General features: G+C 43.6%; 14 pseudogenes; all 14 read right to left on the minus strand.

Annotated features, from left to right (window-relative positions):
- Positions 1-2,862: 2,862 nt before the first annotated feature.
- Positions 2,863-3,127, minus strand: LOC130340968 (U2 spliceosomal RNA; annotated as a pseudogene).
- A 1,471-nt stretch (positions 3,128-4,598) lies between these two features.
- Positions 4,599-4,862, minus strand: LOC130341203 (U2 spliceosomal RNA; annotated as a pseudogene).
- Positions 4,863-6,329: 1,467 nt separating this feature from the next.
- LOC130342041 (U2 spliceosomal RNA) lies at positions 6,330-6,594 on the minus strand (annotated as a pseudogene).
- Positions 6,595-8,061: 1,467 nt separating this feature from the next.
- Positions 8,062-8,325, minus strand: LOC130339850 (U2 spliceosomal RNA; annotated as a pseudogene).
- Positions 8,326-9,793: 1,468 nt separating this feature from the next.
- On the minus strand, positions 9,794-10,057 carry LOC130341867 (U2 spliceosomal RNA; annotated as a pseudogene).
- A 1,481-nt stretch (positions 10,058-11,538) lies between these two features.
- LOC130338200 (U2 spliceosomal RNA) lies at positions 11,539-11,802 on the minus strand (annotated as a pseudogene).
- Positions 11,803-13,256: 1,454 nt separating this feature from the next.
- LOC130338029 (U2 spliceosomal RNA) lies at positions 13,257-13,520 on the minus strand (annotated as a pseudogene).
- Positions 13,521-14,990: 1,470 nt separating this feature from the next.
- On the minus strand, positions 14,991-15,254 carry LOC130339948 (U2 spliceosomal RNA; annotated as a pseudogene).
- A 1,464-nt stretch (positions 15,255-16,718) lies between these two features.
- LOC130338316 (U2 spliceosomal RNA) lies at positions 16,719-16,982 on the minus strand (annotated as a pseudogene).
- A 1,464-nt stretch (positions 16,983-18,446) lies between these two features.
- LOC130340655 (U2 spliceosomal RNA) lies at positions 18,447-18,712 on the minus strand (annotated as a pseudogene).
- Positions 18,713-20,180: 1,468 nt separating this feature from the next.
- Positions 20,181-20,444, minus strand: LOC130338327 (U2 spliceosomal RNA; annotated as a pseudogene).
- Positions 20,445-21,921: 1,477 nt separating this feature from the next.
- Positions 21,922-22,187, minus strand: LOC130340666 (U2 spliceosomal RNA; annotated as a pseudogene).
- Positions 22,188-23,652: 1,465 nt separating this feature from the next.
- LOC130341571 (U2 spliceosomal RNA) lies at positions 23,653-23,918 on the minus strand (annotated as a pseudogene).
- Positions 23,919-25,382: 1,464 nt separating this feature from the next.
- LOC130338338 (U2 spliceosomal RNA) lies at positions 25,383-25,646 on the minus strand (annotated as a pseudogene).
- Positions 25,647-25,875: the final 229 nt, after the last annotated feature.

Raw genomic sequence — 25,875 nt, forward strand, 5'->3', positions numbered from 1 at the left:
AACATAGTCTGATTTGTGACATTGCCACACGTTGCAATTCCATCCTCCATATGTTGGACCGACTGTAGGAACAGGGAAAAGCCATCACCGATTTCTTGATGATCCAAGCGGATAGGGGTCCTCCCCTGTGTAACTTCAATGTGAACCAGTGGCAGCTCATACGTGACACCTGCCGTTTGCTCAGGCCCTTTGAGGAAGCCGCATTATTAGTAAGTAAGACAAAGCAACCTACTACAGAGGCATCCTATGTAGTCAGTTGGGCGATGTCTATCGGCGCCATCGTCCATCCTCTTCAGGTCTGAATCAGGGCGCCCCCTGTGCTTACCTTCCACTGGCATGGCTGCTGGGGAGGGGTGGGGTGGCAGGAGCAGTACCAGCTACATCAGCAGCAGCTTGAGTCTATAGTCACTGATGAGTAGCTTTCTTCACCCGCATAGTGAAGCAACTCATCATCAGCAGGTACACCTGGAGCAGGACCTGAACCAGCAGGTGTTGGCATACCTTGACAAATCCATGCCAACACACCTTGAAGATCCGGTGGACTTCTGGGCAGCCAAACATGATTTGTGGCCGCAACTAGCAGTTTGCCCTGGAAAAGCTGTCCTGTCCGGCCAGTAGTGTGCAATTAGAGCGGGTGTTTAGTGCTGCGGGGGCCATAGTCACCCCAAGGAGAACTCGTCTGTCCACGAAAATGGGGAGATACTTATCTTTGTGAAGATGAATCAGGCATGGATCAGGCAGGATTTCCACCCACCAATGCCTGATGCATAATAGTAGATTGACCATGGTGCCACACCAACACTTCACAAGTATGGATAGTGCCAAACAGATTTAAGTCGCTGCTCCTCAGTTACAAACATTCCTCCGCATCAGACCTTTTTCCCCCACCTTCGTCACCGGATACTGGTATTGCAATCCACCACACCACTCTGTCACCGGGTCACTTTCAAGTCTCCTGATGCTGCTGCTGCCACCTCCAGGCTGTCTCATTCAGCAACTATATGGTCTCTTCTCATGCTTCAGCCAACTCCAGGATGTGTCATTCAGCCACTATATGGTCTCCTCGTGCTTCAGCCACCTCTTGGCTGTGCCATTCATCAAATAAATGGTTTACTGATGCTTCAGCCAGCTCCAGTCTGTGTCATTCAGCAACTACATGGTTTAGTGATACTACTGGGCCTAGGACATTACCTATATTTGTTTATGGTAGCACTAGGTACAATGCATCTGCAATGGAAATTTCAAAATTCATCTTTTATTCTTAGAGATTGTGAGGCCCTATTGTCTCCTCATCTGCCGCCAACAACTCCAGGCTGTGCCATTTAGATACTATATGGTCTCCCCATGCTGCCAGAAACTCCAGGCAATCATTCAGCCACTATATGTTCTCCTCATACTGATGCCACCTCTAGGCTCCTTCATTGTGCTGCCATGTGACATGTGACTCCTTGTTAGATTTGGTCCTTTGTACCCACACGCTGGGGTCCGGGACAGTAAAACTTGGGAGTTAAAATTTCAAAATCCTCAATTTTAAGTTAAAAATCTTAAATTTCTATTTAAAAATCTTAGATTTCAATGGTCTCCTCATGCTTCTGCCAACTCCAGGCTGTGCCATTCAACCAATATATGGTTTACTGGTGCTGCTGGGCCTGGGTCTGGGTCTAAATTTTTTTTTATGGTAGCACTAGCTACCCTAAATCTTCAATTTAGAATTCAAAATTCGTCTTTTATTCTTAGGTATTGTGAAACCCTCATGATGCTGCCAACTCCAGGCTGTGTCATTCAGCCAATATATGGTTTACTGATGCTGCTGGGCCTGGATCTGGACCTAAATTTTTTTTATGGTAGCACTAGCTACCCTAAACCTTCAATTTAAATATCAAAATGTGTCTTTTAATCTTAGGTATTGTGAAGCCCTAGTGTCTGCTCATGCTGCTGCCAACTCCAGGCTGTGCCATTCAGACACTATATGGTCTCCTGATGCTCCAGCCAACTCCAGGCTGTGTCATTCAGCCAACATATGGTTTACTGAGGCTGCTGGGTCTGGGTCTGGGCCTAAAAAATTTTTATGTTACCACTAGCTACCCTGAATCTTCAATTTAAATTTAAAAATGTATCTTTTAATCTTAGGTAATTGTGAAGCCCTAGTGTCTACTCATGCTGTGGCCAACTCCAGGCTGTGCTATTCAGACACTATATGGTCTCCTGATGCTTCAGCCAACTCCAGGCTGTGTAATTCAGCCAATATAGGGTTTACTGATCCTGCTGGGCCTGGGTCTGGGTCTAAAAATGTTTTATGGTAGCACTAGCTACCCTAAATGTTCAATTTCAGTGTCAAAATTTGCCTTTTAATCTTAGGGATTGTTCTTCAGACCCTGTCATAGCACTAATGCCTTTCCAATACCACCAGCAGATGGAGACACTCCATTGCAACATTGGTTGTGAGCAGCAGATTCTAAAAACAAATGCCTCATGGCGGATTTCCCATCCATCAATGGATGGTAAATTTTGTTTTTATCATTCACTGACCACAGAAACCAATGCATGGTCAAGCAACAGCAATGACACACCCTTGTGTATAGGCATGAGACCCTCATGTCATTTAACAGGATTCAGCACCACCCACAAGACAGCTACCTGTCATGTCATGTCAAACCTGCACAGGTGTGCTAGATTATTATTATTTAGTTTTATTTTATTTTTTTACACCAATCAGTGTGCAAACATGGTCATTAAAACGCTAAATGAATAGACGTTCATAAACCAGTCAGTGCAACTCATCATTTTGGTCTCCAATTCTCAAACTCAAATTCTCACCCACGAAGGATTAAATGAGAATCTTTCTTGTTTAACACTGGAATGGGGTGGTGCACTGTTCACTACCCGAAGATACTGCCACATCGGGTCAATGCATAGGGCGACAGAAGCAAGCTTCCAAATCAGCTCCCTTTCTCAAAAATCCATTTAATTTATGGTCCCCAGATAGGGAACGTATGTATCAGTATGTGCTCACAAGTCACCCAAGTGCAAGTATTCACACAAAAAAAAACGTGCCTCAGGATGCGATCTGTCGCAAGATCCTTTCTTTTTTTTACACTTGATCTAAGCCAAAAGGCCTAGAGGGGATAACCGGGAAAGGGGTGGACCCAACCATGTCCCCTTCATGAGCACTCACATTACTCATAGGAATGGAAGGAAGGCTGGCAGCCAACCAGCCTCCCATACACTTTCTGGGTGGGTGGCAGTCAGCCACCCACCCATACATACATACAGCACAGGCTAAACCCACATCATCACTTAAAAAAAGGACAGGCGACCATTGCACTCTGATGGAGCATTTAGCAATGCAATCCATAGCCTGGCTTTTGCCTGAACCCCCATCACTCCTCCTCTTGCATATAAGACAATATTTCAGATCTGCATATGAAAACAACACGCCTACCTTTGTTGCACATAGCTGCCTGCCTGTCTCTAGTTACCCCACTGGCTGTAGCTGCGTCCCTTCCGACATGGAATAACACCAACTGTAACGATAAACTGAAAATTAACAGTATAAACCTGCATCATTTTGGACTCTGGTATTTGCTGAATCCGGGTGACCTGACAATCGATGGTGGTGCCGCTGGTGATTCTGGCCTTCTTGGAATCTGTTGGGCCTATGTGTTAGCTCACACATCACTTGGGTATCCATGGTAACTACCACAACATGGTCATCTGCAGTTTACATCTAGCCCGTGGCATTGAATGGCATTTTAAAAGTGCTAAGGGTCCTGGTGCAATAATCCTCCCATGAGGATCAGCCTCAACGGCTTTGTAGATTGCACTCATGTCAGCAACTCCATATACATTTTTTTTTCTTCATGCTTCTTTCTTCATCCTTTTTTCTTTCTGTCATTCAGACTTTCATTCATTCGATCTCTCTCACTCACTTGCTTTAACTCATTTGTTCTCACTCACTCACTCACTCAATCACTCACTCACTCACTCATTCACTCTCACTCACTCTCACTCTCTCACTCACTCGCTCACTAAGTCAGTCTCTCTCTCTCTCTCTCTTTTTCTTTTTATATATATTTTTTTCCGTCTTCTTCTTCTTCTTCTTCTTCAGACCCTGTCATAGCACTAATGCCTTTCCAATACCACCAGCAGATGGAGACACTCCATTGCAACATTGGTTGTGAGCAGCAGTTTCTAAAAACAAATGCCTCATGGCGGATTTCCCATCCATCAATGGATGGTAAATTTTGTTTTTATCATTCACTGACCACAGAAACCAATGCATGGTCAAGCAACAGCAATGACACACCCTTGTGTATAGGCATGAGACCCTCATGTCATTTAACAGGATTCAGCACCACCCACAAGACAGCTACCTGTCATGTCATGTCAAACCTGCACAGGTGTGCTAGATTATTATTATTTAGTTTTATTTTATTTTTTTACACCAATCAGTGTGCAAACATGGTCATTAAAACGCTAAATGAATAGACGTTCATAAACCAGTCAGTGCAACTTATCATTTTGGTCTCCAATTCTCAAACTCAAATTCTCACCCACGGAGGATTAAATGAGAATCTTTCTTGTTTAACACTGGAATGGGGTGGTGCACTGTTCACTACCCGAAGATACTGCCACATCGGGTCAATGCATAGGGCGACAGAAGCAAGCTTCCAAATCAGCTCCCTTTCTCAAAAATCCATTTAATTTATGGTCCCCAGCTAGGGAACGTATGTATCAGTATGTGCTCACAAGTCACCCAAGTGCAAGTATTCACACAAAAAAAAACGTGCCTCAGGATGCGATCTGTCGCAAGATCCTTTCTTTTTTTACACTTGATCTAAGCCAAAAGGCCTAGAGGGGATAGCCGGGAAAGGGGTGGACCCAACCATGTCCCCTTCATGAGCACTCACATTACTCATAGGAATGGAAGGAAGGCTGGCAGCCAACCAGCCTCCCATACACTTTCTGGGTGGGTGGCAGTCAGCCACCCATACATACATACATACAGCACAGGCTAAACCCACATCATCACTTAAAAAAAGGACAGGCGACCATTGCACTCTGATGGAGCATTTAGCAATGCAATCCATAGCCTGGCTTTTGCCTGAACCCCCATCACTCCTCCTCTTGCATATAAGACAATATTTCAGATCTGCATATGAAAACAACACGCCTACCTTTGTTGCACATAGCTGCCTGCCTGTCTCTAGTTACCCCACTGGCTGTAGCTGCGTCCCTTCCGACATGGAATAACACCAACTGTAACGATAAACTGAAAATTAACAGTATAAACCTGCATCATTTTGGACTCTGGTATTTGCTGAATCCGGGTGACCTGACAATCGATGGTGGTGCCGCTGGTGATTCTGGCCTTCTTGGAATCTGTTGGGCCTATGTGTTAGCTCACACATCACTTGGGTATCCATGGTAACTACCACAACATGGTCATCTGCAGTTTACATCTAGCCCGTGGCATTGAATGGCATTTTAAAAGTGCTAAGGTTCCTGGTGCAATAATCCTCCCATGAGGATCAGCCTCAACGGCTTTGTAGATTGCACTCATGTCAGCAACTCCATATACATTTTTTTTTCTTCATGCTTCTTTCTTCATCCTTTTTTCTTTCTGTCATTCAGACTTTCATTCATTCGATCTCTCTCACTCACTTGCTTTAACTCATTTGTTCTCACTCACTCACTCACTCACTCATTCACTCTCACTCACTCTCACTCTCTCACTCACTCACTCACTCACTCACTAAGTCAGTCTCTCTCTCTCTCTCTCTCTCTTTTTCTTTTTATATATATTTTTTTCCGTCTTCTTCTTCTTCTTCTTCTTCAGACCCTGTCATAGCACTAATGCCTTTCCAATACCACCAGCAGATGGAGACACTCCATTGCAACATTGGTTGTGAGCAGCAGTTTCTAAAAACAAATGCCTCATGGCGGATTTCCCATCCATCAATGGATGGTAAATTTTGTTTTTATCATTCACTGACCACAGAAACCAATGCATGGTCAAGCAACAGCAATGACACACCCTTGTGTATAGGCATGAGACCCTCATGTCATTTAACAGGATTCAGCACCACCCACAAGACAGCTACCTGTCATGTCATGTCAAACCTGCACAGGTGTGCTAGATTATTATTATTTAGTTTTATTTTATTTTTTTACACCAATCAGTGTGCAAACATGGTCATTAAAACGCTAAATGAATAGACGTTCATAAACCAGTCAGTGCAACTCATCATTTTGGTCTCCAATTCTCAAACTCAAATTCTCACCCACGGAGGATTAAATGAGAATCTTTCTTGTTTAACACTGGAATGGGGTGGTGCACTCTTCACTACCCGAAGATACTGCCACATCGGGTCAATGCATAGGGCGACAGAAGCAAGCTTCCAAATCAGCTCCCTTTCTCAAAAATCCATTTAATTTATGGTCCCCAGATAGGGAACGTATGTATCAGTATGTGCTCACAAGTCACCCAAGTGCAAGTATTCACACAAAAAAAAAACGTGCCTCAGGATGCGATCTGTCGCAAGATCCTTTCTTTTTTTACACTTGATCTAAGCCAAAAGGCCTAGAGGGGATAACCGGGAAAGGGGTGGACCCAACCATGTCCCCTTCATGAGCACTCACATTACTCATAGGAATGGAAGGAAGGCTGGCAGCCAACCAGCCTCCCATACACTTTCTGGGTGGGTGGCAGTCAGCCACCCATACATACATACAGCACAGGCTAAACCCACATCATCACTTAAAAAAAGGACAGGCGACCATTGCACTCTGATGGAGCATTTAGCAATGCAATCCATAGCCTGGCTTTTGCCTGAACCCCCATCACTCCTCCTCTTGCATATAAGACAATATTTCAGATCTGCATATGAAAACAACACGCCTACCTTTGTTGCACATAGCTGCCTGCCTGTCTCTAGTTACCCCACTGGCTGTAGCTGCGTCCCTTCCGACATGGAATAACACCAACTGTAACGATAAACTGAAAATTAACAGTATAAACCTGCATCATTTTGGACTCTGGTATTTGCTGAATCCGGGTGACCTGACAATCGATGGTGGTGCCGCTGGTGATTCTGGCCTTCTTGGAATCTGTTGGGCCTATGTGTTAGCTCACACATCACTTGGGTATCCATGGTAACTACCACAACATGGTCATCTGCAGTTTACATCTAGCCCGTGGCATTGAATGGCATTTTAAAAGTGCTAAGGGTCCTGGTGCAATAATCCTCCCATGAGGATCAGCCTCAACGGCTTTGTAGATTGCACTCATGTCAGCAACTCCATATACATTTTTTTTTCTTCATGCTTCTTTCTTCATCCTTTTTTCTTTCTGTCATTCAGACTTTCATTCATTCGATCTCTCTCACTCACTTGCTTTAACTCATTTGTTCTCACTCACTCACTCACTCACTCAATCACTCACTCACTCATTCACTCTCACTCACTCTCACTCTCTCACTCACTCGCTCACTAAGTCAGTCTCTCTCTCTCTCTCTCTTTTTCTTTTTATATATATTTTTTTCCGTCTTCTTCTTCTTCTTCTTCTTCAGACCCTGTCATAGCACTAATGCCTTTCCAATACCACCAGCAGATGGAGACACTCCATTGCAACATTGGTTGTGAGCAGCAGTTTCTAAAAACAAATGCCTCATGGCGGATTTCCCATCCATCAATGGATGGTAAATTTTGTTTTTATCATTCACTGACCACAGAAACCAATGCATGGTCAAGCAACAGCAATGACACACCCTTGTGTATAGGCATGAGACCCTCATGTCATTTAACAGGATTCAGCACCACCCACAAGACAGCTACCTGTCATGTCATGTCAAACCTGCACAGGTGTGCTAGATTATTATTATTTAGTTTTATTTTATTTTTTTACACCAATCAGTGTGCAAACATGGTCATTAAAACGCTAAATGAATAGACGTTCATAAACCAGTCAGTGCAACTTATCATTTTGGTCTCCAATTCTCAAACTCAAATTCTCACCCACGGAGGATTAAATGAGAATCTTTCTTGTTTAACACTGGAATGGGGTGGTGCACTGTTCACTACCCGAAGATACTGCCACATCGGGTCAATGCATAGGGCGACAGAAGCAAGCTTCCAAATCAGCTCCCTTTCTCAAAAATCCATTTAATTTATGGTCCCCAGATAGGGAACGTATGTATCAGTATGTGCTCACAAGTCACCCAAGTGCAAGTATTCACACAAAAAAAAACATGCCTCAGGATGCGATCTGTCGCAAGATCCTTTCTTTTTTTACACTTGATCTAAGCCAAAAGGCCTAGAGGGGATAACCGGGAAAGGGGTGGACCCAACCATGTCCCCTTCATGAGCACTCACATTACTCATAGGAATGGAAGGAAGGCTGGCAGCCAACCAGCCTCCCATACACTTTCTGGGTGGGTGGCAGTCAGCCACCCATACATACATACATACAGCACAGGCTAAACCCACATCATCACTTAAAAAAAGGACAGGCGACCATTGCACTCTGATGGAGCATTTAGCAATGCAATCCATAGCCTGGCTTTTGCCTGAACCCCCATCACTCCTCCTCTTGCATATAAGACAATATTTCAGATCTGCATATGAAAACAACACGCCTACCTTTGTTGCACATAGCTGCCTGCCTGTCTCTAGTTACCCCACTGGCTGTAGCTGCGTCCCTTCCGACATGGAATAACACCAACTGTAACGATAAACTGAAAATTAACAGTATAAACCTGCATCATTTTGGACTCTGGTATTTGCTGAATCCGGGTGACCTGACAATCGATGGTGGTGCCGCTGGTGATTCTGGCCTTCTTGGAATCTGTTGGGCCTATGTGTTAGCTCACACATCACTTGGGTATCCATGGTAACTACCACAACATGGTCATCTGCAGTTTACATCTAGCCCGTGGCATTGAATGGCATTTTAAAAGTGCTAAGGGTCCTGGTGCAATAATCCTCCCATGAGGATCAGCCTCAACGGCTTTGTAGATTGCACTCATGTCAGCAACTCCATATACATTTTTTTTTCTTCATGCTTCTTTCTTCATCCTTTTTTCTTTCTGTCATTCAGACTTTCATTCATTCGATCTCTCTCACTCACTTGCTTTAACTCATTTGTTCTCACTCACTCACTCACTCACTCAATCACTCACTCACTCATTCACTCTCACTCACTCTCACTCTCTCACTCACTCACTCACTAAGTCAGTCTCTCTCTCTCTCTCTCTTTTTCTTTTTATATATATTTTTTTCCGTCTTCTTCTTCTTCTTCTTCAGACCCTGTCATAGCACTAATGCCTTTCCAATACCACCAGCAGATGGAGACACTCCATTGCAACATTGGTTGTGAGCAGCAGTTTCTAAAAACAAATGCCTCATGGCGGATTTCCCATCCATCAATGGATGGTAAATTTTGTTTTTATCATTCACTGACCACAGAAACCAATGCATGGTCAAGCAACAGCAATGACACACCCTTGTGTATAGGCATGAGACCCTCATGTCATTTAACAGGATTCAGCACCACCCACAAGACAGCTACCTGTCATGTCATGTCAAACCTGCACAGGTGTGCTAGATTATTATTATTTAGTTTTATTTTATTTTTTTACACCAATCAGTGTGCAAACATGGTCATTAAAACGCTAAATGAATAGACGTTCATAAACCAGTCAGTGCAACTCATCATTTTGGTCTCCAATTCTCAAACTCAAATTCTCACCCACGGAGGATTAAATGAGAATCTTTCTTGTTTAACACTGGAATGGGGTGGTGCACTGTTCACTACCCGAAGATACTGCCACATCGGGTCAATGCATAGGGCGATAGAAGCAAGCTTCCAAATCAGCTCCCTTTCTCAAAAATCCATTCAATTTATGGTCCCCAGATAGGGAACGTATGTATCAGTATGTGCTCACAAGTCACCCAAGTGCAAGTATTCACACAAAAAAAAACGTGCCTCAGGATGCGATCTGTCGCAAGATCCTTTCTTTTTTTACACTTGATCTAAGCCAAAAGGCCTAGAGGGGATAACCGGGAAAGGGGTGGACCCAACCATGTCCCCTTCATGAGCACTCACATTACTCATAGGAATGGAAGGAAGGCTGGCAGCCAACCAGCCTCCCATACACTTTCTGGGTGGGTGGCAGTCAGCCACCCATACATACATACAGCACAGGCTAAACCCACATCATCACTTAAAAAAAGGACAGGCGACCATTGCACTCTGATGGAGCATTTAGCAATGCAATCCATAGCCTGGCTTTTGCCTGAACCCCCATCACTCCTCCTCTTGCATATAAGACAATATTTCAGATCTGCATATGAAAACAACACGTTTACCTTTGTTGCACATAGCTGCCTGCCTGTCTCTAGTTACCCCACTGGCTGTAGCTGCGTCCCTTCCGACATGGAATAACACCAACTGTAACGATAAACTGAAAATTAACAGTATAAACCTGCATCATTTTGGACTCTGGTATTTGCTGAATCCGGGTGACCTGATAATCGATGGTGGTGCCGCTGGTGATTCTGGCCTTCTTGGAATCTGTTGGGCCTATGTGTTAGCTCACACATCACTTGGGTATCCATGGTAACTACCACAACATGGTCATCTGCAGTTTACATCTAGCCCGTGGCATTGAATGGCATTTTAAAAGTGCTAAGGGTCCTGGTGCAATAATCCTCCCATGAGGATCAGCCTCAACGGCTTTGTAGATTGCACTCATGTCAGCAACTCCAGATACATTTTTTTTTCTTCATGCTTCTTTCTTCATCCTTTTTTCTTTCTGTCATTCAGACTTTCATTCATTCGATCTCTCTCACTCACTTGCTTTAACTCATTTGTTCTCACTCACTCACTCACTCACTCAATCACTCACTCACTCATTCACTCTCACTCACTCTCACTCTCTCACTCACTCGCTCACTAAGTCAGTCTCTCTCTCTCTCTCTCTCTCTCTCTCTCTCTCTCTCTTTTTCTTTTTATATATATTTTTTTCCGTCTTCTTCTTCTTCTTCAGACCCTGTCATAGCACTAATGCCTTTCCAATACCACCAGCAGATGGAGACACTCCATTGCAACATTGGTTGTGAGCAGCAGTTTCTAAAAACAAATGCCTCATGGCGGATTTCCCATCCATCAATGGATGGTAAATTTTGTTTTTATCATTCACTGACCACAGAAACCAATGCATGGTCAAGCAACAGCAATGACACACCCTTGTGTATAGGCATGAGACCCTCATGTCATTTAACAGGATTCAGCACCACCCACAAGACAGCTACCTGTCATGTCATGTCAAACCTGCACAGGTGTGCTAGATTATTATTATTTAGTTTTATTTTATTTTTTTACACCAATCAGTGTGCAAACATGGTCATTAAAACGCTAAATGAATAGACGTTCATAAACCAGTCAGTGCAACTCATCATTTTGGTCTCCAATTCTCAAACTCAAATTCTCACCCACGGAGGATTAAATGAGAATCTTTCTTGTTTAACACTGGAATGGGGTGGTGCACTGTTCACTACCCGAAGATACTGCCACATCGGGTCAATGCATAGGGCAACAGAAGCAAGCTTCCAAATCAGCTCCCTTTCTCAAAAATCCATTTAATTTATGGTCCCCAGATAGGGAACGTATGTATCAGTATGTGCTCACAAGTCACCCAAGTGCAAGTATTCACACAAAAAAAAACGTGCCTCAGGATGCGATCTGTCGCAAGATCCTTTCTTTTTTTACACTTGATCTAAGCCAAAAGGCCTAGAGGGGATAACCGGGAAAGGGGTGGACCCAACCATGTCCCCTTCATGAGCACTCACATTACTCATAGGAATGGAAGGAAGGCTGGCAGCCAACCAGCCTCCCATACACTTTCTGGGTGGGTGGCAGTCAGCCACCCATACATACATACAGCACAGGCTAAACCCACATCATCACTTAAAAAAAGGACAGGCGACCATTGCACTCTGATGGAGCATTTAGCAATGCAATCCATAGCCTGGCTTTTGCCTGAACCCCCATCACTCCTCCTCTTGCATATAAGACAATATTTCAGATCTGCATATGAAAACAACACGCCTACCTTTGTTGCACATAGCTGCCTGCCTGTCTCTAGTTACCCCACTGGCTGTAGCTGCGTCCCTTCCGACATGGAATAACACCAACTGTAACGATAAACTGAAAATTAACAGTATAAACCTGCATCATTTTCGACTCTGGTATTTGCTGAATCCGGGTGACCTGACAATCGATGGTGGTGCCGCTGGTGATTCTGGCCTTCTTGGAATCTGTTGGGCCTATGTGTTAGCTCACACATCACTTGGGTATCCATGGTAACTACCACAACATGGTCATCTGCAGTTTACATCTAGCCCGTGGCATTGAATGGCATTTTAAAAGTGCTAAGGGTCCTGGTGCAATAATCCTCCCATGAGGATCAGCCTCAACGGCTTTGTAGATTGCACTCATGTCAGCAACTCCATATACATTTTTTTTTCTTCATGCTTCTTTCTTCATCCTTTTTTCTTCCTGTCATTCAGACTTTCATTCATTCGATCTCTCTCACTCACTTGCTTTAACTCATTTGTTCTCACTCACTCACTCACTCACTCAATCACTCACTCATTCACTCTCACTCTCTCACTCACTCGCTCACTAAGTCAGTCTCTCTCTCTCTCTCTCTTTTTCTTTTTATATATATTTTTTTTCCGTCTTCTTCTTCTTCTTCTTCTTCAGACCCTGTCATAGCACTAATGCCTTTCCAATACCACCAGCAGATGGAGACACTCCATTGCAACATTGGTTGTGAGCAGCAGTTTCTAAAAACAAATGCCTCATGGCGGATTTCCCATCCATCAATGGATGGTAAATTTTGTTTTTATCATTCACTGACCACAGAAACCAATGCATGGTCAAGCAGCAGCAATGACACACCCTTGTGTATAGGCATGAGACCCTCATGTCATTTAACAGGATTCAGCACCACCCACAAGACAGCTACCTGTCATGTCATGTCAAACCTGCACATGTGTGCTAGATTATTATTATTTAGTTTTATTTTATTTTTTTACACCAATCAGTGTGCAAACATGGTCATTAAAACGCTAAATGAATAGACGTTCATAAACCAGTCAGTGCAACTCATCATTTTGGTCTCCAATTCTCAAACTCAAATTCTCACCCACGGAGGATTAAATGAGAATCTTTCTTGTTTAACACTGGAATGGGGTGGTGCACTGTTCACTACCCGAAGATACTGCCACATCGGGTCAATGCATAGGGCGACAGAAGCAAGCTTCCAAATCAGCTCCCTTTCTCAAAAATCTATTTAATTTATGGTCCCCAGATAGGGAACGTATGTATCAGTATGTGCTCACAAGTTACCCAAGTGCAAGTATTCACACAAAAAAAAACGTGCCTCAGGATGCGATCTGTCGCAAGATCCTTTCTTTTTTTACACTTGATCTAAGCCAAAAGGCCTAGAGGGGATAATCGGGAAAGGGGTGGATCCAACCATGTCCCCTTCATGAGCACTCACATTACTCATAGGAATGGAAGGAAGGCTGGCAGCCAACCAGCCTCCCATACACTTTCTGGGTGGGTGGCAGTCAGCCACCCATACATACATACAGCACAGGCTAAACCCACATCATCACTTAAAAAAAGGACAGGCGACCATTGCACTCTGATGGAGCATTTAGCAATGCAATCCATAGCCTGGCTTTTGCCTGAACCCCCATCACTCCTCCTCTTGCATATAAGACAATATTTCAGATCTGCATATGAAAACAACACGCCTACCTTTGTTGCACATAGCTGCCTGCCTGTCTCTAGTTACCCCACTGGCTGTAGCTGCGTCCCTTCCGACATGGAATAACACCAACTGTAACGATAAACTGAAAATTAACAGTATAAACCTGCATCATTTTGGAATCTGGTATTTGCTGAATCCGGGTGACCTGACAATCGATGGTGGTGCCGCTGGTGATTCTGGCCTTCTTGGAATCTGTTGGGCCTATGTGTTAGCTCACACATCACTTGGGTATCCATGGTAACTACCACAACATGGTCATCTGCAGTTTACATCTAGCCCGTGGCATTGAATGGCATTTTAAAAGTGCTAAGGGTCCTGGTGCAATAATCCTCCCATGAGGATCAGCCTCAACGGCTTTGTAGATTGCACTCATGTCAGCAACTCCATATACATTTTTTTTTCTTCATGCTTCTTTCTTCATCCTTTTTTCTTTCTGTCATTCAGACTTTCATTCATTCGATCTCTCTCACTCACTTGCTTTAACTCATTTGTTCTCACTCACTCACTCACTCACTCAATCACTCACTCACTCATTCACTCTCACTCACTCTCACTCTCTCACTCACTCGCTCACTAAGTCAGTCTCTCTCTCTCTCTCTCTTTTTCTTTTTATATATATTTTTTTCCGTCTTCTTCTTCTTCTTCTTCTTCTTCAGACCCTGTCATAGCACTAATGCCTTTCCAATACCACCAGCAGATGGAGACACTCCATTGCAACATTGGTTGTGAGCAGCTGTTTCTAAAAACAAATGCCTCATGGCGGATTTCCCATCCATCAATGGATGGTAAATTTTGTTTTTATCATTCACTGACCACAGAAACCAATGCATGGTCAAGCAACAGCAATGACACACCCTTGTGTATAGGCATGAGACCCTCATGTCATTTAACAGGATTCAGCACCACCCACAAGACAGCTACCTGTCATGTCATGTCAAACCTGCACAGGTGTGCTAGATTATTATTATTTAGTTTTATTTTATTTTTTTACACCAATCAGTGTGCAAACATGGTCATTAAAACGCTAAATGAATAGACGTTCATAAACCAGTCAGTGCAACTCATCATTTTGGTCTCCAATTCTCAAACTCAAATTCTCACCCACGGAGGATTAAATGAGAATCTTTCTTGTTTAACACTGGAATGGGGTGGTGCACTGTTCACTACCCGAAGATACTGCCACATCGGGTCAATGCATAGGGCGACAGAAGCAAGCTTCCAAATCAGCTCCCTTTCTCAAAAATCCATTTAATTTATGGTCCCCAGATAGGGAACGTATGTATCAGTATGTGCTCACAAGTCACACAAGTGCAAGCATTCACACAAAAAAGAACGTGCCTCAGGATGCGATCTGTCGCAAGATCCTTTCTTTTTTTACACTTGATCTAAGCCAAAAGGCCTAGAGGGGATAACCGGGAAAGGGGTGGACCCAACCATGTCCCCTTCATGAGCACTCACATTACTCATAGGAATGGAAGGAAGGCTGGCAGCCAACCAGCCTCCCATACACTTTCTGGGTGGGTGGCAGTCAGCCACCCATACATACATACAGCACAGGCTAAACCCACATCATCACTTAAAAAAAGGACAGGCGACCATTGCACTCTGATGGAGCATTTAGCAATGCAATCCATAGCCTGGCTTTTGCCTGAACCCCCATCACTCCTCCTCTTGCATATAAGACAATATTTCAGATCTGCATATGAAAACAACACGCCTACCTTTGTTGCACATAGCTGCCTGCCTGTCTCTAGTTACCCCACTGACTGTAGCTGCGTCCCTTCCGACATGGAATAACACCAACTGTAACGATAAACTGAAAATTAACAGTATAAACCTGCATCATTTTGGACTCTGGTATTTGCTGAATCCGGGTGACCTGACAATCGATGGTGGTGCCGCTGGTGATTCTGGCCTTCTTGGAATCTGTTGGGCCTATGTGTTAGCTCACACATCACTTGGGTATCCATGGTAACTACCACAACATGGTCATCTGCAGTTTACATCTAGCCCGTGGCATTGAATGGCATTTTAAAAGTGCTAAGGGTCCTGGTGCAATAATCCTCCCATGAGGATCAGCCTCAACGGCTTTGTAGATTGCACTCATGTCAGCAACTCCATATACATTTTTTTTACTTCATGCTTCTTTCTTCATCCTTTTTTCTTTCTGTCATTCAGACTTTCATTCATTCGATCTCTCTCACTCACTTGCTTTAACTCATTTGTTCTCACTCACTCACTCACTCACTCAATCACTCACTCACTCATTCACTCTCACTCACTCTCACTCTCTCACTCACTCGCTCACTAAGTCAGTCTCTCTCTCTCTCTCTCTTTTTCTTTTTATATATATTTTTTTCCGTCTTCTTCTTCTTCTTCTTCAGACCCTGTCATAGCACTAATGCCTTTCCAATACCACCAGCAGATGGAGACACTCCATTGCAACATTGGTTGTGAGCAGCAGTTTCTAAAAACAAATGCCTCATGGCGGATTTCCCATCCATCAATGGATGGTAAATTTTGTTTTTATCATTCACTGACCACAGAAACCAATGCATGGTCAAGCAACAGCAATGACACACCCTTGTGTATAGGCATGAGACCCTCATGTCATTTAACAGGATTCAGCACCACCCACAAGACAGCTACCTGTCATGTCATGTCAAACCTGCACAGGTGTGCTAGATTATTATTATTTAGTTTTATTTTATTTTTTTACACCAATCAGTGTGCAAACATGGTCATTAAAACGCTAAATGAATAGACGTTCATAAACCAGTCAGTGCAACTCATCATTTTGGTCTCCAATTCTCAAACTCAAATTCTCACCCACGGAGGATTAAATGAGAATCTTTCTTGTTTAACACTGGAATGGGGTGGTGCACTGTTCACTACCCGAAGATACTGCCACATCGGGTCAATGCATAGGGCGACAGAAGCAAGCTTCCAAATCAGCTCCCTTTCTCAAAAATCCATTTAATTTATGGTCCCCAGATAGGGAACGTATGTATCAGTATGTGCTCACAAGTCACCCAAGTGCAAGTATTCACACAAAAAAAAACGTGCCTCAGGATGCGATCTGTCGCAAGATCCTTTCTTTTTTTACACTTGATCTAAGCCAAAAGGCCTAGAGGGGATAACCGGGAAAGGGGTGGACCCAACCATGTCCCCTTCATGAGCACTCACATTACTCATAGGAATGGAAGGAAGGCTGGCAGCCAACCAGCCTCCCATACACTTTCTGGGTGGGTGGCAGTCAGCCACCCATACATACATACAGCACAGGCTAAACCCACATCATCACTTAAAAAAAGGACAGGCGACCATTGCACTCTGATGGAGCATTTAGCAATGCAATCCATAGCCTGGCTTTTGCCTGAACCCCCATCACTCCTCCTCTTGCATATAAGACAATATTTCAGATCTGCATATGAAAACAACACGCCTACCTTTGTTGCACATAGCTGCCTGTTTCTAGTTACCCCACTGGCTGTAGCTGCGTCCCTTCCGACATGGAATAACACCAACTGTAACGATAAACTGAAAATTAACAGTATAAACCTGCATCATTTTGGACTCTGGTATTTGCTGAATCCGGGTGACCTGACAATCGATGGTGGTGCCGCTGGTGATTCTGGCCTTCTTGGAATCTGTTGGGCCTATGTGTTAGCTCACACATCACTTGGGTATCCATGGTAACTACCACAACATGGTCATCTGCAGTTTACATCTAGCCCGTGGCATTGAATGGCATTTTAAAAGTGCTAAGGGTCCTGGTGCAATAATCCTCCCATGAGGATCAGCCTCAACGGCTTTGTAGATTGCACTCATGTCAGCAACTCCATATACATTTTTTTTTCTTCATGCTTCTTTCTTCATCCTTTTTTCTTTCTGTCATTCAGACTTTCATTCATTCGATCTCTCTCACTCACTTGCTTTAACTCATTTGTTCTCACTCACTCACTCAATCACTCACTCAATCACTCACTCACTCATTCACTCTCACTCACTCTCACTCTCTCACTCACTCGCTCACTAAGTCAGTCTCTCTCTCTCTCTCTCTTTTTCTTTTTATATATATTTTTTTCCGTCTTCTTCTTCTTCTTCTTCAGACCCTGTCATAGCACTAATGCCTTTCCAATACCACCAGCAGATGGAGACACTCCATTGCAACATTGGTTGTGAGCAGCAGTTTCTAAAAACAAATGCCTCATGGCGGATTTCCCATCCATCAATGGATGGTAAATTTTGTTTTTATCATTCACTGACCACAGAAACCAATGCATGGTCAAGCAACAGCAATGACACACCCTTGTGTATAGGCATGAGACCCTCATGTCATTTAACAGGATTCAGCACCACCCACAAGACAGCTACCTGTCATGTCATGTCAAACCTGCACAGGTGTGCTAGATTATTATTATTTAGTTTTATTTTATTTTTTTACACCAATCAGTGTGCAAACATGGTCATTAAAACGCTAAATGAATAGACGTTCATAAACCAGTCAGTGCAACTCATCATTTTGGTCTCCAATTCTCAAACTCAAATTCTCACCCACGGAGGATTAAATGAGAATCTTTCTTGTTTAACACTGGAATGGGGTGGTGCACTGTTCACTACCCGAAGATACTGCCACATCGGGTCAATGCATAGGGCGACAGAAGCAAGCTTCCAAATCAGCTCCCTTTCTCAAAAATCCATTTAATTTATGGTCCCCAGATAGGGAACGTATGTATCAGTATGTGCTCACAAGTCACCCAAGTGCAAGTATTCACACAAAAAAAAAAACGTGCCTCAGGATGCGATCTGTCGCAAGATCCTTTCTTTTTTTACACTTGATCTAAGCCAAAAGGCCTAGAGGGGATAACCGGGAAAGGGGTGGACCCAACCATGTCCCCTTCATGAGCACTCACATTACTCATAGGAATGGAAGGAAGGCTGGCAGCCAACCAGCCTCCCATACACTTTCTGGGTGGGTGGCAGTCAGCCACCCATACATACATACAGCACAGGCTAAACCCACATCATCACTTAAAAAAAGGACAGGCGACCATTGCACTCTGATGGAGCATTTAGCAATGCAATCCATAGCCTGGCTTTTGCCTGAACCCCCATCACTCCTCCTCTTGCATATAAGACAATATTTCAGATCTGCATATGAAAACAACACGCCTACCTTTGTTGCACATAGCTGCCTGCCTGTCTCTAGTTACCCCACTGGCTGTAGCTGCGTCCCTTCCGACATGGAATAACACCAACTGTAACGATAAACTGAAAATTAACAGTATAAACCTGCATCATTTTGGACTCTGGTATTTGCTGAATCCGGGTGACCTGACAATCGATGGTGGTGCCGCTGGTGATTCTGGCCTTCTTGGAATCTGTTGGGCCTATGTGTTAGCTCACACATCACTTGGGTATCCATGGTAACTACCACAACATGGTCATCTGCAGTTTACATCTAGCCCGTGGCATTGAATGGCATTTTAAAAGTGCTAAGGGTCCTGGTGCAATAATCCTCCCATGAGGATCAGCCTCAACGGCTTTGTAGATTGCACTCATGTCAGCAACTCCATATACATTTTTTTTTCTTCATGCTTCTTTCTTCATCCTTTTTTCTTTCTGTCATTCAGACTTTCATTCATTCGATCTCTCTCACTCACTTGCTTTAACTCATTTGTTCTCACTCACTCACTCAATCACTCACTCAATCACTCACTCACTCATTCACTCTCACTCACTCTCACTCTCTCACTCACTCGCTCACTAAGTCAGTCTCTCTCTCTCTCTCTCTTTTTCTTTTTATATATATTTTTTTCCGTCTTCTTCTTCTTCTTCTTCAGACCCTGTCATAGCACTAATGCCTTTCCAATACCACCAGCAGATGGAGACACTCCATTGCAACATTGGTTGTGAGCAGCAGTTTCTAAAAACAAATGCCTCATGGCGGATTTCCCATCCATCAATGGATGGTAAATTTTGTTTTTATCATTCACTGACCACAGAAACCAATGCATGGTCAAGCAACAGCAATGACACACCCTTGTGTATAGGCATGAGACCCTCATGTCATTTAACAGGATTCAGCACCACCCACAAGACAGCTACCTGTCATGTCATGTCAAACCTGCACAGGTGTGCTAGATTATTATTATTTAGTTTTATTTTATTTTTTTACACCAATCAGTGTGCAAACATGGTCATTAAAACGCTAAATGAATAGGCGTTCATAAACCAGTCAGTGCAACTCATCATTTTGGTCTCCAATTCTCAAACTCAAATTCTCACCCACGGAGGATTAAATGAGAATCTTTCTTGTTTAACACTGGAATGGGGTGGTGCACTGTTCACTACCCGAAGATACTGCCACATCGGGTCAATGCATAGGGCGACAGAAGCAAGCTTCCAAATCAGCTCCCTTTCTCAAAAATCCATTTAATTTATGGTCCCCAGATAGGGAACGTATGTATCAGTATGTGCTCACAAGTCACCCAAGTGCAAGTATTCACACAAAAAAAAACGTGCCTCAGGATGCGATCTGTCGCAAGATCCTTTCTTTTTTTACACTTGATCTAAGCCAAAAGGCCTAGAGGGGATAACCGGGAAAGGGGTGGACCCAACCATGTCCCCTTCATGAGCACTCACATTACTCATAGGAATGGAAGGAAGGCTGGCAGCCAACCAGCCTCCCATACACTTTCTGGGTGGGTGGCAGTCAGCCACCCATACATACATACAGCACAGGCTAAACCCACATCATCACTTAAAAAAAGGACAGGCGACCATTGCACTCTGATGGAGCATTTAGCAATGCAATCCATAGCCTGGCTTTTGCCTGAACCCCCATCACGCCTCCTCTTGCATATAAGACAATATTTCAGATCTGCATATGAAAACAACACGCCTACCTTTGTTGCACATAGCTGCCTGCCTGTCTCTAGTTACCCCACTGGCTGTAGCTGCGTCCCTTCCGACATGGAATAACACCAACTGTAACGATAAACTGAAAATTAACAGTATAAACCTGCATCATTTTGGACTCTGGTATTTGCTGAATCCGGGTGACCTGACAATCGATGGTGGTGCCGCTGGTGATTCTGGCCTTCTTGGAATCTGTTGGGCCTATGTGTTAGCTCACACATCACTTGGGTATCCATGGTAACTACCACAACATGGTCATCTGCAGTTTACATCTAGCCCGTGGCATTGAATGGCATTTTAAAAGTGCTAAGGGTCCTGGTGCAATAATCCTCCCATGAGGATCAGCCTCAACGGCTTTGTAGATTGCACTCATGTCAGCAACTCCATATACATTTTTTTTTCTTCATGCTTCTTTCTTCATCCTTTTTTCTTTCTGTCATTCAGACTTTCATTCATTCGATCTCTCTCACTCACTTGCTTTAACTCATTTGTTCTCACTCACTCACTCAATCACTCACTCAATCACTCACTCACTCATTCACTCTCACTCACTCTCACTCTCTCACTCACTCGCTCACTAAGTCAGTCTCTCTCTCTCTCTCTCTTTTTCTTTTTATATATATTTTTTTCCGTCTTCTTCTTCTTCTTCTTCTTCTTCTTCAGACCCTGTCATAGCACTAATGCCTTTCCAATACCACCAGCAGATGGAGACACTCCATTGCAACATTGGTTGTGAGCAGCAGTTTCTAAAAACAAATGCCTCATGGCGGATTTCCCATCCATCAATGGATGGTAAATTTTGTTTTTATCATTCACTGACCACAGAAACCAATGCATGGTCAAGCAACAGCAATGACACACCCTTGTGTATAGGCATGAGACCCTCATGTCATTTAACAGGATTCAGCACCACCCACAAGACAGCTACCTGTCATGTCATGTCAAACCTGCACAGGTGTGCTAGATTATTATTATTTAGTTTTATTTTATTTTTTTACACCAATCAGTGTGCAAACATGGTCATTAAAACGCTAAATGAATAGACGTTCATAAACCAGTCAGTGCAACTCATCATTTTGGTCTCCAATTCTCAAACTCAAATTCTCACCCACGGAGGATTAAATGAGAATCTTTCTTGTTTAACACTGGAATGGGGTGGTGCACTGTTCACTACCCGAAGATACTGCCACATCGGGTCAATGCATAGGGCGACAGAAGCAAGCTTCCAAATCAGCTCCCTTTCTCAAAAATCCATTTAATTTATGGTCCCCAGATAGGGAACGTATGTATCAGTATGTGCTCACAAGTCACCCAAGTGCAAGTATTCACACAAAAAAAAAAACGTGCCTCAGGATGCGATCTGTCGCAAGATCCTTTCTTTTTTTACACTTGATCTAAGCCAAAAGGCCTAGAGGGGATAACCGGGAAAGGGGTGGACCCAACCATGTCCCCTTCATGAGCACTCACATTACTCATAGGAATGGAAGGAAGGCTGGCAGCCAACCAGCCTCCCATACACTTTCTGGGTGGGTGGCAGTCAGCCACCCATACATACATACAGCACAGGCTAAACCCACATCATCACTTAAAAAAAGGACAGGCGACCATTGCACTCTGATGGAGCATTTAGCAATGCAATCCATAGCCTGGCTTTTGCCTGAACCCCCATCACTCCTCCTCTTGCATATAAGACAATATTTCAGATCTGCATATGAAAACAACACGCCTACCTTTGTTGCGCATAGCTGCCTGCCTGTCTCTAGTTACCCCACTGGCTGTAGCTGCGTCCCTTCCGACATGGAATAACACCAACTGTAACGATAAACTGAAAATTAACAGTATAAACCTGCATCATTTTGGACTCTGGTATTTGCTGAATCCGGGTGACCTGACAATCGATGGTGGTGCCGCTGGTGATTCTGGCCTTCTTGGAATCTGTTGGGCCTATGTGTTAGCTCACACATCACTTGGGTATCCATGGTAACTACCACAACATGGTCATCTGCAGTTTACATCTAGCCCGTGGCATTGAATGGCATTTTAAAAGTGCTAAGGGTCCTGGTGCAATAATCCTCCCATGAGGATCAGCCTCAACGGCTTTGTAGATTGCACTCATGTCAGCAACTCCATATACATTTTTTTTTCTTCATGCTTCTTTCTTCATCCTTTTTTCTTTCTGTCATTCAGACTTTCATTCATTCGATCTCTCTCACTCACTTGCTTTAACTCATTTGTTCTCACTCACTCACTCACTCACTCAATCACTCACTCACTCATTCACTCTCACTCACTCTCACTCTCTCACTCACTCGCTCACTAAGTCAGTCTCTCTCTCTCTCTCTCTTTTTCTTTTTATATATATTTTTTTCCGTCTTCTTCTTCTTCTTCTTCAGACCCTGTCATAGCACTAATGCCTTTCCAATACCACCAGCAGATGGAGACACTCCATTGCAACATTGGTTGTGAGCAGCAGTTTCTAAAAACAAATGCCTCATGGCGGATTTCCCATCCATCAATGGATGGTAAATTTTGTTTTTATCATTCACTGACCACAGAAACCAATGCATGGTCAAGCAACAGCAATGACACACCCTTGTGTATAGGCATGAGACCCTCATGTCATTTAACAGGATTCAGCACCACCCACAAGACAGCTACCTGTCATGTCATGTCAAACCTGCACAGGTGTGCTAGATTATTATTATTTAGTTTTATTTTATTTTTTTACACCAATCAGTGTGCAAACATGGTCATTAAAACGCTAAATGAATAGACGTTCATAAACCAGTCAGTGCAACTCATCATTTTGGTCTCCAATTCTCAAACTCAAATTCTCACCCACGGAGGATTAAATGAGAATCTTTCTTGTTTAACACTGGAATGGGGGTGGTGCACTGTTCACTACCCGAAGATACTGCCACATCGGGTCAATGCATAGGGCGACAGAAGCAAGCTTCCAAATCAGCTCCCTTTCTCAAAAATCCATTTAATTTATGGTCCTCAGATAGGGAACGTATGTATCAGTATGTGCTCACAAGTCACCCAAGTGCAAGTATTCACACAAAAAAGAAAACGTGCCTCAGGATGCGATCTGTCGCAAGATCCTTTCTTTTTTTACACTTGATCTAAGCCAAAAGGCCTAGAGGGGATAACCGGGAAAGGGGTGGACCCAACCATGTCCCCTTCATGAGCACTCACATTACTCATAGGAATGGAAGGAAGGCTGGCAGCCAACCAGCCTCCCATACACTTTCTGGGTGGGTGGCAGTCAGCCACCCATACATACATACAGCACAGGCTAAACCCACATCATCACTTAAAAAAAGGACAGGCGACCATTGCACTCTGATGGAGCATTTAGCAATGCAATCCATAGCCTGGCTTTTGCCTGAACCCCCATCACTCCTCCTCTTGCATATAAGACAATATTTCAGATCTGCATATGAAAACAACACGCCTACCTTTGTTGCACATAGCTGCCTGCCTGTCTCTAGTTACCCCACTGGCTGTAGCTGCGTCCCTTCCGACATGGAATAACACCAACTGTAACGATAAACTGAAAATTAACAGTATAAACCTGCATCATTTTGGACTCTGGTATTTGCTGAATCCGGGTGACCTGACAATCGATGGTGGTGCCGCTGGTGATTCTGGCCTTCTTGGAATCTGTTGGGCCTATGTGTTAGCTCACACATCACTTGGGTATCCATGGTAACTACCACAACATGGTCATCTGCAGTTTACATCTAGCCCGTGGCATTGAATGGCATTTTAAAAGTGCTAAGGGTCCTGGTGCAATAATCCTCCCATGAGGATCAGCCTCAACGGCTTTGTAGATTGCACTCATGTCAGCAACTCCATATACATTTTTTTTTCTTCATGCTTCTTTCTTCATCCTTTTTTCTTTCTGTCATTCAGACTTTCATTCATTCGATCTCTCTCACTCACTTGCTTTAACTCATTTGTTCTCACTCACTCACTCACTCACTCACTCAATCACTCACTCATTCACTCTCACTCACTCTCACTCTCTCACTCACTCGCTCACCAAGTCAGTCTCTCTCTCTCTCTCTCTTTTTCTTTTTATATATATTTTTTTCCGTCTTCTTCTTCTTCTTCTTCAGACCCTGTCATAGCACTAATGCCTTTCCAATACCACCAGCAGATGGAGACACTCCATTGCAACATTGGTTGTGAGCAGCAGTTTCTAAAAACAAATGCCTCATGGCGGATTTCCCATCCATCAATGGATGGTAAATTTTGTTTTTATCATTCACTGACCACAGAAACCAATGCATGGTCAAGCAACAGCAATGACACACCCTTGTGTATAGGCATGAGACCCTCATGTCATTTAACAGGATTCAGCACCACCCACAAGACAGCTACCTGTCATGTCATGTCAAACCTGCACAGGTGTGCTAGATTATTATTATTTAGTTTTATTTTATTTTTTTACACCAATCAGTGTGCAAACATGGTCATTAAAACGCTAAATGAATAGACGTTCATAAACCAGTCAGTGCAACTCATCATTTTGGTCTCCAATTCTCAAACTCAAATTCTCACCCACGGAGGATTAAATGAGAATCTTTCTTGTTTAACACTGGAATGGGGTGGTGCACTGTTCACTACCCGAAGATACTGCCACATCGGGTCAATGCATAGGGCGACAGAAGCAAGCTTCCAAATCAGCTCCCTTTCTCAAAAATCCATTTAATTTATGGTCCCCAGATAGGGAACGTATGTATCAGTATGTGCTCACAAGTCACCCAAGTGCAAGTATTCACACAAAAAAAAACGTGCCTCAGGATGCGATCTGTCGCAAGATCCTTTCTTTTTTTACACTTGATCTAAGCCAAAAGGCCTAGAGGGGATAACCGGGAAAGGGGTGGACCCAACCATGTCCCCTTCATGAGCACTCACATTACTCATAGGAATGGAAGGAAGGCTGGCAGCCAACCAGCCTCCCATACACTTTCTGGGTGGGTGGCAGTCAGCCACCCATACATACATACAGCACAGGCTAAACCCACATCATCACTTAAAAAAAGGACAGGCGACCATTGCACTCTGATGGAGCATTTAGCAATGCAATCCATAGCCT

Source organism: Hyla sarda, chromosome 1, assembly GCF_029499605.1.
Source record: "Hyla sarda isolate aHylSar1 chromosome 1, aHylSar1.hap1, whole genome shotgun sequence".
NCBI lineage: Eukaryota > Metazoa > Chordata > Amphibia > Anura > Hylidae > Hyla > Hyla sarda.